The sequence below is a fragment of the Bubalus kerabau genome, chromosome X (genome assembly GCF_029407905.1).
Source record: "Bubalus kerabau isolate K-KA32 ecotype Philippines breed swamp buffalo chromosome X, PCC_UOA_SB_1v2, whole genome shotgun sequence".
In the NCBI taxonomy this organism is placed as follows: Eukaryota; Metazoa; Chordata; class Mammalia; order Artiodactyla; family Bovidae; genus Bubalus; species Bubalus kerabau.
Genome location: NC_073647.1, coordinates 44,897,752 through 44,915,815, shown reverse-complemented (window position 1 = coordinate 44,915,815; position 18,064 = coordinate 44,897,752). Strand labels below are relative to the sequence as shown.

The following is an 18,064-nucleotide window of genomic DNA, read 5'->3' as shown; positions in this document are numbered from 1 at the left end:
CTGGCAAATTCCACCACCTGGAGTGTGAGTGTATGAAGTGCAGGTGTGATGATGAGCTGGCCCAAACGGCCCCAGCCCTCAGTTGTATTTATCCATTGGCATTCAGTTTTGCCCCCACAATAAACCTACCCACCGGGATGAAAGACTGCCTTTACTTACAAACAAATTTTATTGGATTTAGTTGCATTTGGGCACACTCCTTTATTTTTCTCCTGGCTGCATGGGGCTAAATAATTGACTTGATTAAGTCTTGCATTGTTGACCAATTTCTTTGAGCATAATGAAGCCATCCCACATCCACAGAAGAAGTGAGAAGGTATGTAATGAGCTTCCAATCTGTTATCCTAAAGGGCTGTGAGGATGCAGAGTAGCACCCCTCGGATTCATTATTGGGCCCAGGTGATTCACGCATGGTTGCCTGTAGAATCTGGAACTCCTGTGCTTCTTGGAGAATAGCAAGGCTAACAGGAGAATGGGCAAAGAAGGAAACTTGGTGGAGCCTGACTAAAAAGTTTCCTGTCCAGCCTCACTAAAATGTCTTCTTTCATTAAGAGAGGTATCCGTTTCCAAATACTAACATGCCTGTGTGTAGCTGTGCTTTGTATTGTATTGTGAAAGCCCTCTATACTCTTGATGTTCTTGGCATATTGTCATGTCTGTTGTAGACTATTATGATGGCTAAGATGTATTTCATGTAAAACTGAGAGTATGGTGTCAGTGGAGAAAAGAAAGCAAACTGTCAACCAGTTGAAACCAAACTGTCAAACAATTAATTTATCTTTTACAACAAAATTGCCTTACAGCCAATTAGTTATGCAGCAAAAATGCTTGCAGCAAAGATGTCTACAGTAAAGATGCTTATGGAAAAAATACCAGACACATGGAAAGGTATGTGTATTTTAAGTGAATTTTATTTGAACCCACCTGCAAATGCAGGAGTTGCAAGAGATGGGGTTTGATCCCTGAGTTGGGAAGATTCCCTGGAGTAGGAAATGGCAACCCACTCCAGTATTCTTGCCTAGAGAATCCCATGGACAGAGGAGCCTGGAGGACTATAGTCCATGGGGACCACAAAGAGTCGGACATGACTGAGCACAGTGCAATCTTATTTGAAGTGTGATGGAAAAGCAGTGGGGGCTCTAACTATGGCGGGGGGTGATTAACTGGTTTAGCTATTAAAATATCTCTGGCTGCTCTGGGAGAATGCACTGGGGGGACAGGGCATGGATGTGGAGTGGCTGTCACAATAATCCAAACACGAGATGTATTGGTCACTGATGGTATTAAATGAATCTTTGGGGTTATGCCTCTATTAAACAGTTGATTTTCTTTAGCTTCTCTTTGATTCTCTTGCTTTACTATTCAATTTCTTCTCACCCTATTCATTACCCAGTTCTGCAAGTGAGCCAGAGCTTCTCTTTCTTGGGAAGTCTGGGCAATAGAATGTGAGGGAATTGTGGAATAAGGGTGACTGAAGGAAGGAGGGAATGGATGAATGGATGGAGAGCTGTAATGGCCAATGTCATTCTTTTACGGCCCCAATGCCCAGCGGAGGTCCTTGAGGTAAATTGGGTCCTCAAGGAACAATGACTGAATGGATGAAGGAAGAAGATGGTAAGTCAGTCAGGTAATCTCCAAAATTAGCAATCATGGATCCTGTGGATTTTGTGATGCAAGGATTATAAACTTTGAATTAGAATATCTACATCTCTCATAATGGATTGCAGAACAGGAATTTAGGAACAATCTTTAGATAAGGTAGGCTCCACTTGGAGAAAATAGCTTTGCTATTTCTAGAAAGAATTGACTGAGAACAGAGAACCCACGCTCATTGGTGATGATATGGCAAATGTGATGGATTTGGATTGGTTGTAAATAAGTTCTCAATGTCCCAAACAACTCAGCAACCTCCTTGCCAAGCTTTCTCCATCTGAGTAAGCTTAACCACCTTTCATCCAGCTTCCCAAACCAGAAGTGAGTGAGTGAGTGAAAGTCACTCAGTCGTGTCCGCCTCTTTGCGACCCCATGGACTATACAGTCCACGGAATTCTCCAGGCCAGAATACTGGAGTGGGTAGCCTTTCCCTTCTCCAGGGGATCTTCCCAGCCCTGGAATCAAACCCAGGTCTTCTGCATTGCAGGTAGATTCTTTATCAGCTGAGCGACAAAGGAAGCCCTCCCAAGCCAGAAACCTGTCAGTTATTCTAGATTCCCTTCTCTCCCTCAGTTACTGCACCTAATAAATCTCCAAGTCACATCAATTTTACCTCTTACACATCTCTCTGGTCTACTCCTTTCTCACTGTGGCTACTGACGCCAGCTTATTCCAGGCTGCTATTATGTATTGCCTAGACATCTGAGAATGTCTTCTAATCTCTCTGCTTCCACTCTTGTACCTCTACCATCCATTCTCCACCTAGCCAAGTGATCTTTTTTTTTTTAAATAACAATTCAGATCATTTCTTTTCCATGCTTAAAATCCTCCAATGACTAACTCTCTAGCTTCATGTCACATCTGTCTTCTTTCTGCATTCTCTTCTCCTGCCATATTAGAGTTCTTTCAGATTCTTTTGCTGGAATCTGGGCCTTCACATGCTTGGTGCATTCTTTCTAATGTGCTATTCACCTCTCCCCACGTCTTCTACTGCTCGGGGGGCGGGCGGGGGGTGCTGGTATTAGAAGAGATTGCCCAAAGAAATAAGTCAGGCAGAAATTCTCAGTCTCTCCCCCTGCTACCAGTCACAGATCTAAACACAGCAGTTTTTCTTCTTGGCCTGAAGTCAGGCAAGGAAAGATGGGGAGGAAAAGGAGGATCAGACCATTCAAGTCCATCTAGGACCATCTGGTCTCTTCTCACCTAATTTTACCTCTTTTCCCGGTTCTATAATAGTGAACTTCCCTCATAGCTCACTCAGTAAAGAATCTTCCTGCAATGCAGGAGACCTGGGTTTGATTCCTGGGTTGGGAAGATCCCCTGGAGAAGGAAATGGCAATCCACTCCAGTACTCTTGCCTGGAAAATCTCATGGACAGAGGAGCCTGGTGGGCTACAGTCCATGGGGTCGCAAGAGTCAGGCATGACTTAGCAACTAAACCACCAAACCATAATAGGACTAGAGGGGGTCAATCTGAGCCAAAATAGTAGCCTCTCATGTAAATGGAAGTAATGGGAAGCATTGTCTAAGATGATTTACTCCTGATCAGCCATTTCAGCCAGAGCACTGGAGAATGCCTGGGTCAAAGGCAAACAGGGCAATACAAATACAATCAATATTCTGTATGGTTTTAAAGGCCATGCTAGGGCTGAAGCCACTTCTGATAACACAGTTTAAAATAATACATGCTCCTCAAGTCTCCCTGGCAATCCAATTGCCTTGGACACACAATGATGCAAGGAATGACACACACAGCTAATGGTTTCTGCTTATCCTTATTGAATGAAAAACTTCACTCATCAGGATTTGGAAAATTCTGGTCACTTTTTTTTTTTAATCTCTCTGCCTGGTAATTCTATTCTTATGCCAAGAGCCAGCAGCAGCCCTGTGTCCCTCCCTAACTGACTCAGAGACACTTTCTAGTCTTGGATTTTGCTACTGTCTAATTGGCTATTAACATTTGACCCCAGACTGCTGTTTGTAGCACACCAGGAGACAAACATATCGAAAGTGCAGAGTCTATGAACTTTTTCCCTTATCCGTCCCATCCAAAAGCAGACTGAGCTAAGAGCCTGAGGTATGTGCAGAAAGTCCTGCTCTTCTCACAAATAATGCTCACTGACTTGTGAACTTGCCCAGGGCTAGATTAAGGAAGGAAGCTTAGGTTTCCTTTCTGTAGCCTTCACCTTCCCCCTCCAATCCCATCCCCAAGATCAACAGGTGTGGTCCATGGCTTGACTTTGACACTGAAACACCACGTGTAGAGGGTAAATGTACACTTTCATTATCCCTTCATGATCAGAATGCATGCCCTCCTTTTTTGCCTTATCCTCAATAGCCCTCATCTGAGCAAATGGCTCTTGCTCGAACTTTAATAGGAGTAAAGTCTTGGAACCGTGTAGTAACTAAATTCAGGAGCAATGTTATAAAATCATAAGAAGAAAGCCTGAAGGCAGCAGTGGAGTGAAGGCCAGCAAGGCTGGGCTCTGGTTGGTGGGTTAGCAAACACATTAAATGTGTCATCCTTTGGTCACATGCTACACATGTGCCAGGCTTTGCTGGCACATTCGCACTTCTTCCTATACCAAGTTTTCAGCATAGTCCCAAGGACAGATGTAAGTTAAGACATTTGATTTCTGGAGCTAGATCTCCAGGAAACAATATACCAGTCTTATCATTCCTTGGTTCTGTGACTTTGGGCAAGTTACTTAACTGTTCTGGGCTTTGGTTTCTTCATTATGTGTAATATCATCTTGCCCAGTGGTGTTGTAAGAAGTAAATGAGATAATGCCTGCAAAGCACTTAGAATACCTCCTGACTACTTAGTGCGCCAAACGTGTGGTTTATGACTATTGTTTTTATTATGAAAACAGATGTTGAAAAGGAACCCCTAACACAAACTGCAAGTATACTTGCTCATGGATGTCTGGCAGACTCTAGAACCTTCTTTGTCCCCCAGCTACTGCAGCTACCCATTTGCTCTTCCCCCTAGACCTCCTCTCTAGCCAAGACCCCCAGACATCCAGGCTACTTCTAATCCTGACTCAATACTCCAGCCTCACCTTGAAACAGTGCCACTGTTCTGTGAGGTAGAAAACAAGGAACTACATATTAAAGGATTTCAGAGATGACGTCAGTTTTTACTAGCAAAAAAAAATAAAATTTCAGCCAAAGTCTTTTTATATGCAAATTTGTATTGCATTACATGAGCTATAGGCCTTCACTGATAGCTCAGTTCGTAAAGAATACACCTGCAACAGGAGACCACAGTTTGATTCCTGAGTCAGGAAGATCCTCTGGAGAAGGGATAGGCTACCCACTCCAGTATTCTTGGGCTTCCCTTATGGTTCAGCTGGTAAGGAATCTGCCTGCAATGCGGGAAACCACAGTTCGATCCCTGGATTGGGAAATCCCCTGGAGAAGGGAAAGGCTACTGGAAAAGACCCTGATGCTGGGAAAGATTAAAGGCAGGAGGAGAAGGGGATGACAGAGGATGAGATGTTTGGATGGCATCACCAACTCAATGGACATGGGTTTGGGTGGACTCCGGGAGTTCGTGATGGACAGGGAGGCCTGGTGTGCTGCAGTTCACGGGGTTACAAAGAGTTGGACATGACTGAGCGACTGAACTGAACTGAATTCCATGGACTGTATAGTCCATGGGGTCACAAAGAGTTGGCTATGATTGAGAGCGACTTTCACTTTCACTTTTACACGGGCTATATAATAATTGCCTGGGCCCTAGCCATCGCCACATATTTTCTACATTACCCTTTAAGTAGAGTGTAGCCATGTACTAAACATTCTGGATCATTCTCTATTTCTGTTATTATTCAGTTTGATTCCTGTAGTGCTTGATATTAGTTATCTTCACTAAATTTTCCCTTTAAAAATAGTCTGTAACCTTTCATGTGTAAATTGCTGTTTTACTTATTTTCTGTTTCCAGAAAATTATCTTTATCTTTTAGCATTTTCATATTGTCTGTGGACTTATTATTTTTAGCCTTCAGAGTCAAGTCAATGTGGAAATTATACCTTCTTTTAATGAATATCTATTGAGTACTATATCAGTCAAAATATTTCATATTATACTGCAGTAATCAATAATGCCCCACAGACTTGGTGGCTTATTTTAAACAAAGAGTTGTTTCTTATTCAGACTGCATATTCATTGCTAGAAGGCTGGAAGCCTGCTCCATGCCTCTTCACCTTAGAATGTAAGCTGACATATTGGCCATCAACTTGAATGCAGCTGGTCACTGTGACAGAGGGAAGAACAACTCCAGAGCATTTCACACTGGAGCTTAGACCCTCTCTACGAGAGTGACATGACACTTTCATTCAAACCTCTTTGGTCAGAGACTTCTCCAGCAGTCCAGTGATTAATACTCTGGGCTTCTGCTGCAGGGGGCACAGGTTCAACCCCTGGTCGGGGAACTAAGTTCCCACATGCTGCATGATGTAGCCAAACAAACAACACCCCCCCTAAAACAACAACAACAAAAACTCTTTGATCAGAACTCTTAATGTGCCCATACTGCACTGCTTAAAAGGCGAAGAAAAGCATTCCTCCCATGTGTCCTTAATAGAGAGCTAGAAGCTGGTGAACAGCATTAATGAGTGCTTACCATGTAGCAGACACTGTGTCAGAGATGTGGATACGTGAGTGAACAGGGTGAATAAGGTCTCTGCTTTCACAGAGCTCACTTCTTCTTATGTATATGTGTGTGCGGGCGACATAACTGACATTGAAAAGTAACTACAAATGCGATGAGGGTTATGGAGGGAAGGTACAGGATGCTACGGGGTATATAACAATGGAGTTAATCTGGTCTCCGGGGAAAAGGAGCCTCCCAGCCAACCGTAGGAAATTCACAGTTAGCCTACATGGAGGGACTGGCTTTATTAGGATGTATTCCTCAACTTGCTCATGCCTGCCAGGTTTTGGCTCCTTGCTGGAGTGTCAGACTGTTCCTCCTTATCATTCTGACTCCATTAACATCTAGCAGGGCTGCTTCCATTGTAGTAGTAATTTGCTCCAGTGGGCACTGGGCACATATATCATGACAGGGGGACAGTGGGAACTGCAAACCTGAATACATAGATCCACTCACTAGCTATGTGACCTTGAACAAGTTAACTCACCTTTGAAGCCTCAGTATTTTCATTCATTAAATGAGGGTAACTCATAGTCCCTGTCAGCCAGTCCAGTATCTGCACATTGTCTGACCATGGCCATGTTCATGAGCATAGCCTTTGCAGAGAGGTTCACCTTGGGAGCTGGGTAACTACCCTCAAGGAAATGCATGCAAGCACCTCCCCAAGGGGTTCTCAGTTGAGGATGATACTACCTTTTGTTCTTGTTCTTGTTCAGTCACCCAGTCATGTCCGACTCTTTGCGACCCCATGGACTGCAGCACACCAGGTCTGCCTGTCCCTCACCATATCCTGAAGTTTTCCCAAGTTCATATCCATTGCATTGGTGATGCCATCCAGCCATCTCATCCTCTGACACCCTTTTCAGGCGTCAACCCCTTAGAGGCATTAAAAATGGGGGGATGTTTTTGTTTGTCACAATGCCTGAAGGAGTAAGACTGGAATTTGGGAGGCTGAACACCTTGCTTTATTAATAATATGGGAAGCATTGTCCTGCACAACAAATAATTCTTCCATCTAAAATCCCAAGAGTGATCTGTTTGGGAAAACTATACACCACATTTTAGTCATTTTACAGTGACTGTGGGAGCTGACCTCCTGCCATCCTGCTAGGCATGCCTCCAACAACTTTAGGAAAGGATTTTGCCTGAAATGTGCAAAGTATCCACGTAGCTCTTAATGATGTGACTTGAAGAGTGTAATAATTAGGATTACCTAGGCTTTGCTAAAGGAGAAGGCAACGGCAACCCACTCCAGTACTCTTGCCTGAAAAATCCCATGGACGGAGGAGCCTGGTGGGCTGCCGTCCATGGGGTCGCACAGAGTCGGACACACCTGAAGCGACTTAGCAGCAGCAGCAGCAGGCTTTGCTAAAGCAACAATTTCTACATTTCAGTGGCTTAAAACAGCCAAGTTTTATTTCTCACTCATGTTACATACACAATGTCAGTTGAAACTGCTGCCCTGTTCTTTAAAATCATTCCAGGTCCCAGTGTAGAAGTAAGCAGATAAATGAACAAGGAAAAGATCAAGTGGAGTTGACTGCCCTTTAAAGTATTCTAACAGACTCAGGAGGGGCTGAGGAAGCTAACTTTAAATGTGACCTTCACAGGAGGGTTCTCTAAGGAGAAGCTGTTTGAGTAGGGTGACCCAGACAGATTAGACGGCAAGTGCAAGGTCTTTGTGAGACTGAGAAGCAACAAGGGGGGCTGGGGTGGCAGGAGGGGAGGCAACAGGAAGGCAGGCAGCCGAACAGAGGGGTCCAGAGCATGGAGGGCCTTACAGGCCCCTGTAAGGCCTTGGGGGCCTACTCCGAACAAGATGGCGCCATTGTAGGACTTTGGGCCAAGAATGGATATGATCTGACTCGTGTTTTTCAAAGGTCATTCTAGTTGCTGTGGAAGAGTAGACAGTAGCTATGGTCTGGGGGAAGCTCTCTCTGCATTATGCTCCTGTGAGTGGCTGAGTGGCTGGGAGAAGGCTCTTCTAATACAGAGAGACAGCTTTCTTTATTCTTCTAATGGTCTTCTCTTTCTCCAGGCTCTTTTATTGGCTCAGGAGTGAAAGAGGACCGGGCAGATAACATCTGCCCTTCCCAGAGAAGGCTTAATTATGACTCTTAAGATTGTGGAGCGAGGCAGCAGAAAGGCCACCTGATATGGTTGAAGCTGCAGCCCTGGCCTCTTACCCTGTTCTGCTATGCTTTGCTGCACTATCCCACACAAGTTCTTGCCCCTCTGAGGATCCGTTTGGTCATCCCTGCCATGATTGTAGGGTTGAATAAGCTTTGTATACTCTGCAGGGCCATGTCCTGTGCCATGTCTGTACCACCACTGGCGACTGGGTTTCTATTCCCAGCTTCTGTACGTTTGAGCAAGTTAAGTGCTCTGAAGATCTGGGTCCTAATGGAGGTGAAGCCACTCCAGAGACTACAGCAGCCTGTAGCCCCAGATTTTCTTGGAACTTTTTCTCCCAGAGAAGATTGACTTGGAGACCAAAAATACCTACAGGCTACTAACAAGGTTTAAAATGCTAATTTATAATAATAGCCAGTGATATTTATTGACTGCTTACTGTGTCCCAGACACTGTGTTAAGAGCTCATAAACCAGAGCTTTAATTCCAAAATTAATACATGAAATGAAATATAGTGGAAATACCTGGAAGAACAAATTAGAGAAAATTAAATGAAAATGATTGCCCATAAACTGTGTTCCATCCATCTGGAACCATTCATTTTTCCATGATCATTTCCTTGGTGCCAACTCCGGGCCCAGCATCTTGGATGTCATCCCTGTACCCACGGCTTCACTGGAAACTATTAGCAGTGCCATGGCATGTCGGAGATGAGTTACTCAGGATGTCCCTTTGACAGCGTGTCTGGACCTGTGCCCTGGTTACGAATCAGCCTTAGTCTCTTCCAAAAGTCTCTGCCCACTGGCCACCTTCCCAAACTTCTCTGCTCCCTACAAGTGGATGATACGAAAAGAGCCAGCAAGGCATTGGAAAGTCACAGGTGTCCTGTCCTTGCCCACTATGGCTAGTGCAGCCATCCATTTCCTTGTAGGGACTGGTAGACAAGGGTCATACTTCAGTTTCTCTAAAGCATTCAGGCCTGAGACAGTGCTTCTGGGAAGATTCCTGAGAAGTGGTGCAAACCCTGAGGGTCACGCTGCCTGGGTGCAAAACCCAGGCAGAAAGTGGCGAGGCCACAGCCATCAATAATGCACAGGAGGGAGAGGGGCAGGTGAGAAGCACCCTGGCCTGGCTGCAGACAGAAAACAGACCTGCATGTGACACTGCCCTCTCCTACGGCTATCACAACCCTCTCCTACTGAAAGAAACCTTCTTTCAAGGCTCTCCAATCTTCCTTCAAAGTTCCCCACTATGGAGGAAAGAGTAACTGACCTTAAGGTTTCCGTGACAGAAAGAACCAGAGCAAGGGAGAAATTAGTAGTTGATAAGTTCAGAGACTGGAAAGAATGGGAAAGACTGATTTGAAACAGGTCACCTGCTGAGTATCAGTGGTGGTTCAGTTCAGTTCAGTCACTCAGTCATGTCCGACTCCTTGCGACCCCATGAACTGCAGCACAGCCAGGCCTCCCTGTCCATCACCAACTCCTGGAGTTTACTCAAATTCATGTCCATCGAGTCAGTGATGCCATCCAGCCATCTCATCCTCTGTCGTCCCCTTCTCCTCCTGCACCCAATTCCTCCCAGCATCAGAGTCTTTTCCCATGAGTTAACTCTTCGCATGAGGTGGACAAAGTATTGGAGTTTCAGCTTTAGCATCAGTCCTTCCAATGAACACCCAGGACTGATCTCCTTTAGGATGGACTGGTTGGATCTCCTTGCAGTCCAGGGGACTCTCAAGAGTCTTCTCCAACACCACAGTTCAAAAGCATCAATTCTTCGGTGCTCAGCTTTCTTCACAGTCCAACTCTCACATCCATACATGACCACTGAAAAAACCATAGCCTTGATTAGACGGACCTTTTTGGCAAAGTAATGTCTCTGCTTTTTAATATGCTGTCTAGGTTGGTCATAACTTTCCTTCCAAGGAGTAGTGTCTTTTAATTTCATGGCTGCAATCACTATCTGCAGTGATTTTGGAGCCCCAAAAAATAAAGTCAGGCACTGTTTCCACTGTTTCCCCATCTATCTGCCATGAAGTGATGGGACCAGATGCCATGATCTTAGTTTTCTGAATGTTGAGCTTTAAGCCAACTTTTTCACTCTCCTCTTTCACTTTCATCAAGAGGCTTTTTAGTTCCTCTTCACTTTCTGCCATAAGGGTGGTGTCATCTGCATATCAGAGGTTATTGATATTTCTCCCAGCAATCTTGATTCCAGCTTGTGCTTCCTCCAGCCCAGCGTTTCTCATGATGTACTCTGCATATAAGTTAAATAAGCAGGGTGACAATATACAACCTTGACGTACTCCTTTTCCTATTTGGAACCAGTCTGTTGTTCCATGTCCAGTTCTAACTGTTGCTTCCTGACCTGCATATAGGTTTCTCAAGAGGCAGGTCAGGTGGTCTGGTATTCCCATCTCTTTCAGAATTTTCCAAAGTTTGTTGTGATCCACACAGTCAAAGGCTTTGGCATAGTCAATAAAGCAGAAGAATATGTTTTTCTGGAACTCTTGCTTTTTCGATGATCCAGTGGATGTTGGCAATTTGATCTCTGGTTCCTCTGCCTTTTCGAAAACCAGCTTGAACATCTGGAAGTTCACAGTTCACTTATTGCTGACGCCTGGCTTGGAGAATTTTGAGCATTACTTTATTAGCATGTGAGATGAGTGCAATTGTGCAGTAGTTTGAGCATTCTTTGGCATTGCCTGTCTTTGGGATTGGAAGGAAAACAGACCTTTTCCAGTCCTGTGGCCACTGCTGAGTTTTCCAAATTTGCTGGCATATTGAGTGCAGCACTTTCACATCATCATCTTTCAGGATTAGAAATAGCTCAACTGGAATTCCATCACCTCCACTAACTATGTTTGTAGTGCTGCTTCCTAAGGCTGACTTGATTTCACATTCCAGGGTGTCTGGCTCTAGATGAGTGATCACACCATTGTGATTATCTTGGTCATGAAGATCATTTTTGTGCAGTTCTTCTGTGTATTCTTCAATGTTGAGCTGCATGCTATTTATCTATGGCCAAGGCCAGCCCCTGGCCATTTTTCTCACTAGGGGCCTTAACCCTCTGTTGAGTTGTTCCTGACAGAGGACTTCCCAGGCTTCTTCCCACTCACACCATCCATAGGACCAAGGCCAGTAGGGAGAAAGCCTGAGCCCATTGTTGCTGCTTCTGAACTAACCTCACTGGGATGGATGCAGTGGAAGATCAGCCCAGATGGGGTAAAGGTAAGAACACCAAGCCAAGAGCCTGAAGTGGGGTCAAATCTGATTCCTCCCTGTCTGGTTGTGTAGCTTTGGACCAGTCCCTGCCCCATCTTGATGCGTTCTTGCCTTTATTGGTACAGTAGGGGTAATAGACGGGGTGGCATCTGAGTGTTTGCCAATTTACCATCTGGGATGCCAGGATGCTAGGAATTAAGGACCTGCTTATCCTCTTTGCCACCTGCCACCCACACCCATCTCCAAGGCCAGAAAGCTCAGGTGGACTGGCTTCTGCAGATAAAATCTCCTTGGTGGGTTCCCATCAATCTACAATTCTATAAAGGCCCAAGGGAAAGCATTTAATCCTTGCCAAATGGGTTGATCTTTCCATTACTGAGCCCTGGGAATTGCCCCCAAAGGCCTGTAAAAAGCTGCTAAAATCATCCTATTACTTTTGGGTGTTTTGCCAACAAGAAAATGAACAAAATTGTTGCTTTTACTCTGCGGACTATTTAACTGAAGTAACTCCTTGGCAGAGACAGGATTGGGACTGGGGCCAGGTTGGGAGCCTTGTGGGGTTTGACAATTGATGAGGCCTTTGGAATAAGGGGTGGCTCTCCCTGTGGCAAGGCACCCATTTTCCCCTGCTGGGCAGTGCCATGCAGCAGACCACATTAGAAGCTGAAGACTCAATGTGGGCCCTTTCTCTCCTGGTGTCTGTGCCCGGGTTACCCCACAGATACCTTGCACTCCAGTGTGGCAAACCTCACCCCATCAACTCACTCTTGTTCTTCTGTTCCTCCAGGACTTCCCATCCCCAGGGTGGTGGCTTCATTCTCTTGGGAGACTCATGGCAGCCATCCTGAGAACCACCTTCCTTCTGACTCTCGCTCTGTGTGTTTGGGGGACAAACCCTACCTTTTCAATCTCTTTGAGTGTGTCAGAAATCTGTCCTCTCTTTTCCAACCCCACTGCTGGGGCATCAGCTCAGACTCTCCTCAACTCTTGCTGAAAGCCTTTGAATAGAACTCTATTTTCTCTGCAAATGACCTTTTCTCTAAACTATCGTTTTCAAAACACAGGTCTTTGTGATGGTCACAATGCTGCCTACCCCTATGCAATTCAAACAGTTTCCTTGGCTCCAGGGCACACGCTGAATAACTTACTTGACAACGTGGCTGTCAGATCCCCAGAGGATGGTCCTATCCTGGCTGTTGTCTATCCTCCACTCCTACTTCTTTATCCTCAGTATGCATCCCGCTGCCTGAATGGACTCTGCCTCCCATCACTTTTTGCTCTTGCTTACTCAGTTCTCTGTGCATGGAGTACCCTGAGTCTGATTTCCACCCATCTAAAAGAATTACTTCTCACAAGACTCAGCTCCAGTGCCACCACCTCCAGGACACCTTGTTGGATGGCAATCCCTTTGGCTATTTGGCTGCCAGGGTAACTTGGTGCTCTGAGAACCTACCAGTAATTTCTATGTAATACCTCCAAATTTCCAACATCAACAGGGCAAGGATTAGGTGTAACTTATGGCCAGGCACCCAGTAGAGCAACTAATAGACACTCTGCAAATGGCTGTGGCATTGGAGTGAACCAAAATGCTCCAAAGAAGAACCCACACTATGGCCTTTTCCCCTACACCACTTCAACGTGGGACCAATTCCTGGATGGAAGACTAACAAGCAGGCAGGTGCAGCCTTGGCAGCCACATAAATGTGCAGGAGACTTTGCCAAATCTCTGCCCAGTCAGTCTATTTACACAGGTAGTTGGGCCCTGCCTGCAGATGAAGCTGCAGTGTGGGCAGAGAATTACTCATCCGTTCAAGACACAGCCAGGATTCTTCCAGACCAGAGAGCTGTGCTTGGCAGGGGTACAAATAGCCTCAATTTCCGGATCTTTAACAACTCGGCCTGAGTAATAGCTTAGACCTGCCTCCTAGCTGCCTGCAGTGAGGGCCCAAAAGCCTCACACATTATGTCTGGAATGAGACTTGGCCTCAGAATTAAACCTAAATCCGCAAAGCTCCAGACAGGGGCCTGACAAATAGGCGGAGCCTTGGGACTCCTTGGGAGAGAGAACACTGCTGAGCTGAAGGCCCGACTAAATGAGGTGGAGAAGCCCTGGGTGGCCCTTTGGGCTGCTTTGCTGCTTCTCAGGGAGCCTGTCGTGGTAACGTGAGGGTGGCATGGTTCAGATTGCCACATTAAAGGGGCCACAGCAAGCACAGCTGGGTCTCAACTTCCTACTGAGGGTTTCAGGGTTCTTGTGCTCTAACAGCTGTGCTTTTCAATGTCTATAGGCATCTAGGTGAATTACAGGACAGAAATCTGAGTAAACCATTTAAAAAAAGGTTCCTACTCCCAGAGACCCGATGTCTGTTCTGTCACTGGGCAAAACTAAAAGACCAAGGGACTCTGGTCATGGCCCTAGCAACCGTGGAGATAGCTGACAGATAAGCCACAGAGATGATAGTGAGGTCACAGTGGCATTCAACCCAGGAGCTCCAAGGTCAGCAATGCTGCCTCCTTTCCTCCACTCTCCACCCAGAGCCTTGAGACCAATATTGGAGTCTCAATTCTGCCATTCAGTTCAGTTCAGTTGCTCGATCGTGTCCAACTCTTTGCAACCCTATGGATGGCAGCATGCCAGTCCATGCGTTTGTGAATTAGTCACTTCCTCGCTTGAACAAAATGAACCTACTCTATGCCCCTCCCTTCCACCACACATAGATCAAATGCTCAGTAACAACTGAGAGACTGAAGAATGCATACTCACTCCCATGAAGGCAGAACTAAATCCATCCTATTAGCTGATTTGTAGTATCTGCTCTATGTTCAAAATCAAATCATCTTCTCCTTCCTAACTTTCGACTTCACACTCTCCCTTGTATTAGAGAATGACAATATTCAACAAGTTATTAAAGCCAATAACTTATGATTCCACTATGACTTCTTCGGAGAAGGCAATGGCACCCCACTTCAGTACTCTTGCTTGGAAAATCCCATGGACGGAGGAGCCTGTTAGGCTGCAATCCCATGCGGTCGCTAAGAGTCAGACACAACTGAGCGACTTCACTTTCACTTTTCACTTTCATGCATTGGAGAAGGAAATGGCAACCCACTCCAGTGTTCTTGCCCGGAGAATCCCAGGGACGGAGGAGCCTAGTGGGCTGCGGTCTATGGGGTTGCACAGAGTCGGACACAACTGAAGTGACTTAGCATATCATAGCATGACTTCTTACTTTTTCTCCTATTTTTCATCCATCCCATCATCAGTTACTTTTGAGTCTCCCTCCCAAATCCCTCTCTAATATATCAGCTTCTCCCTTACTTCACCATTATTACCCTAGTCTGAGCAAACATCAACTCTGGCTTAAACTATAACATTATTCCCCTAATTGGCCTTATTATCTTTACTCTCATTCCATCAAAACCATTCTCCCTTCAGGAGCTTGTGTGAAGTTTGTAAAGCGCAACTTATTACTCCTCTGCTTAACATACCTTAGGGGGTCTCCAGGGGCCTGAAGTTCCAAATCCTGGCCATGACCTGCAAAACAGTCTTATATGAGGTTGCCTAAAAAAAAAAAAAAAATACCCTAAAGCGAAGTTTGCCTCCTAAGATTTTATTTAGAATTTCAGTCCCAGGACAGGAGGAGTGAAGGAAAAAAGTAAAGTGAGGTTTAAGAAAGGAGTGAAAGCAAAGAGCAAGTGGTAAATTGTGTAGCTGGCCACAATTTCAAAAGAAATTCAGCAAGCTCTTGAGTCATATGAACAGGTGGAATGAAATGGAGCCACCTTGCCTTAACATAGTCATCCTATCCCCTGGTGCTTAGTGTTGAAGATCCAACTCGGAAGCTGTTACCTCACCTGTATTTCCAAGTTGTGTCATCTGGCCCCTCAGGCATCCCTCACTTATAGAAGTGAGACCCCATGTTCAATGAGGCACTTCCTCTGAGCCTAGAAGCTTCTAGTCAGTCCAGTTTTATCAGGCCTGGGTAGCACCATGGTAGACTCAATGGAGATATTATGGAACCTAGCCCTTATCCTGTAAGAGGGGGTGAGAAAAACTGCTGGCAGTGCTAGGTGAGAAGGCAATAGCAGTGGCAAATGGGGCTTTTCATTGAGAAAATAACCTTGGGTCTTGAAGGTCTGTGGGACTGAGTAACGCTAGGGTAGCAAATAACTTGAATCTAAAACAGAGAGCCTGACTAGACCAGCTTTATCTGGTGACATGCTTCTTGCATTCTGCACTTCAGCCATACAGAACTTCTTATAATCTCTAAAACAGCACTGTTCACATATGTATGTGCCTAGTTTGATGTAAATTTAAATCAAATTTAATTTGAAATAAAATTGAGACTTACACTTCTGGCCAGGATGATGTCTCAAGGACTGGATTTATCTTCCTGCTTGAGGAAAAAAAATACCTGAAATAACAGTTTTCAAGACACTGGACATCAACCAACAAAGGACAGACATTCCAGAGAAAACAGAAAACAAAGGTGGTGAGCCTTATGGTCGTCCCAACTTACTACCTTGAAAGAGTCCTTAAGCTGTGATGCAAGGAAGAAGCCACGGCAGAGCCTGACAATATCCCTGAGTTGAGGAGACAGAACTGAGTCTGGAAAGACAATGGCACTCAAGTTCAAATGTAGAATATTGGAGAGAAGAGATGTATAAAGAACTACAGAGATCTGCAGAGGATCCCCCTCCAGGATTCAGCTGAGTACTGATTGGCACACACACATGAGGAAACTGCTCAAGGCTGGAGAAAGCAAGAATGAGAGTGAGGAACATAGCACTCTCATAGGACTTGCTCCCATCAGTCAGCTGGACAAACTCACAAAATACCTGGCATTGGGTAGGCTACCCAGTAAAGTCTTGCTTCAAAACTGGGCAATTAGCTCAATACTGGGCAATGGCTGGGTCCTACAAAGTAAATATTAAAAATAAGAAGAAGACCCAGAAGAATAAATTCGTTTCTAATTAACTGCATCCCAGTATACAGCTCAAGAACATTTACAGGAATACAAAAATACCTAGCACCTGAGAAGGTAAAATTCAAAATATCTGGTTGCAGACAAGTATTAGCAGGCATACAAAAAGCCAGGAAAATATAAACAACAACAAAGAAATCAATCAGGTGAAACAAAGCCACAACTGATACAAGTGCAGAATTAGCAAACAAGAACATAAAAATGATGATTATAATTCTATTCTGTGGGGGGGGAAAAAAAGTGAAGTAGAGACACAGAGATATAAAAAAACACAGATCAAACCTTTACATAAGAAAACTACAGTGTATGAGATTTTTTAAATGTACCGGATGAGATTAACAGAAGATTAGATATAATGGGAAAAATATAAGGGACCTTGAAGACATAGAAACAGAAACCACCCAAAATGGCACGTTGAGGGGAAAAAGTGATTTTTTAAAAATAACAAAGCATCACTGAGCTATAAAACATCTTCCAGTGGCCTAATAAGCATATCTTTAGAATCCAGGTTACTCTATCCATGTAATTTTCTAGGCAAGAATACTGGAGTGGGTTGCCATTCCCTTCTCCAGGGTATCTTCCCGACCCGGTAATCAAACCTGGGTCTCCTGCATTGCAGGCAGATTCTTTACCATCTTAGCCACTAGGGAAGCTTGTCTCTGAAAAAGAGGAGGCAGAAAAATTCTGTGAGAAAATAGTAGCCTTTTTTTTTCTTCAAATTTAATGAAAACTATAAGCCAAAAACAAGAAACATGAAGAAAATTGCACCAAGGTACATCATAGACAAATTTTGAAAACTAATGATAATGAGAAATTCTTAAAAGGAGAAAGAAAAAGAGACATGTAATATATGGAGGAACAAAAGTAAAGATAACATAAAATCTCCTTTGAAAACATGCAAATGAGAAGACAGTAGATCAACGCTTTTAAAGCATTGAAAGAAAAATATAACTGTCAACCTAAAACTCCATATCCAGGAAAAAATAGCAGTCAAAACTGAAACGATATAAAGGCTTTTTCAGACATACAGAAGGTGAAAGAACCACCAGGAGATCCTCCCTACAAGCTGTTACAGAAAGGAAACAGAAAGAAGGAAAATGATAACAGAAATGTGACTATAAATGAAGGAGAGCACCCAAAATGGGGGGTAAATATGTATAATTCTTTTTCTTATGATTTAAAACATTTTGAAAGATAATCACAGGTTAAGCAAAAATAATAACATTGAAAGTTTCTCAGTCATGTCTGACTCTTTGCGACTCCATGGACTATACATTCCATGGAATTCTCCAGGCCAGAATACTGGAGTGGGTAGCCTTTCCCTTCTCCAGGGGATCTTCCCAACCCAGGGATCAAACCCAGGTCTCCTGCATTGCAGGCAGATTCTTTGCCAGCTGAGCCACCAGGGAAG

General features: G+C 44.5%; 1 long non-coding RNA gene across 1 annotated transcript; it reads left to right on the top strand.

Moving 5' to 3' along the window:
- The first annotated feature begins 381 nt into the window (after positions 1 to 381).
- LOC129638646 (uncharacterized) lies at positions 382 to 8,810 on the top strand. The gene is made up of 3 exons (XR_008707955.1): positions 382 to 556; positions 804 to 888; positions 8,350 to 8,810. It is a non-coding gene; the product is annotated as an uncharacterized LOC129638646 (long non-coding RNA).
- The last annotated feature ends 9,254 nt before the right edge of the window (positions 8,811 to 18,064 follow it).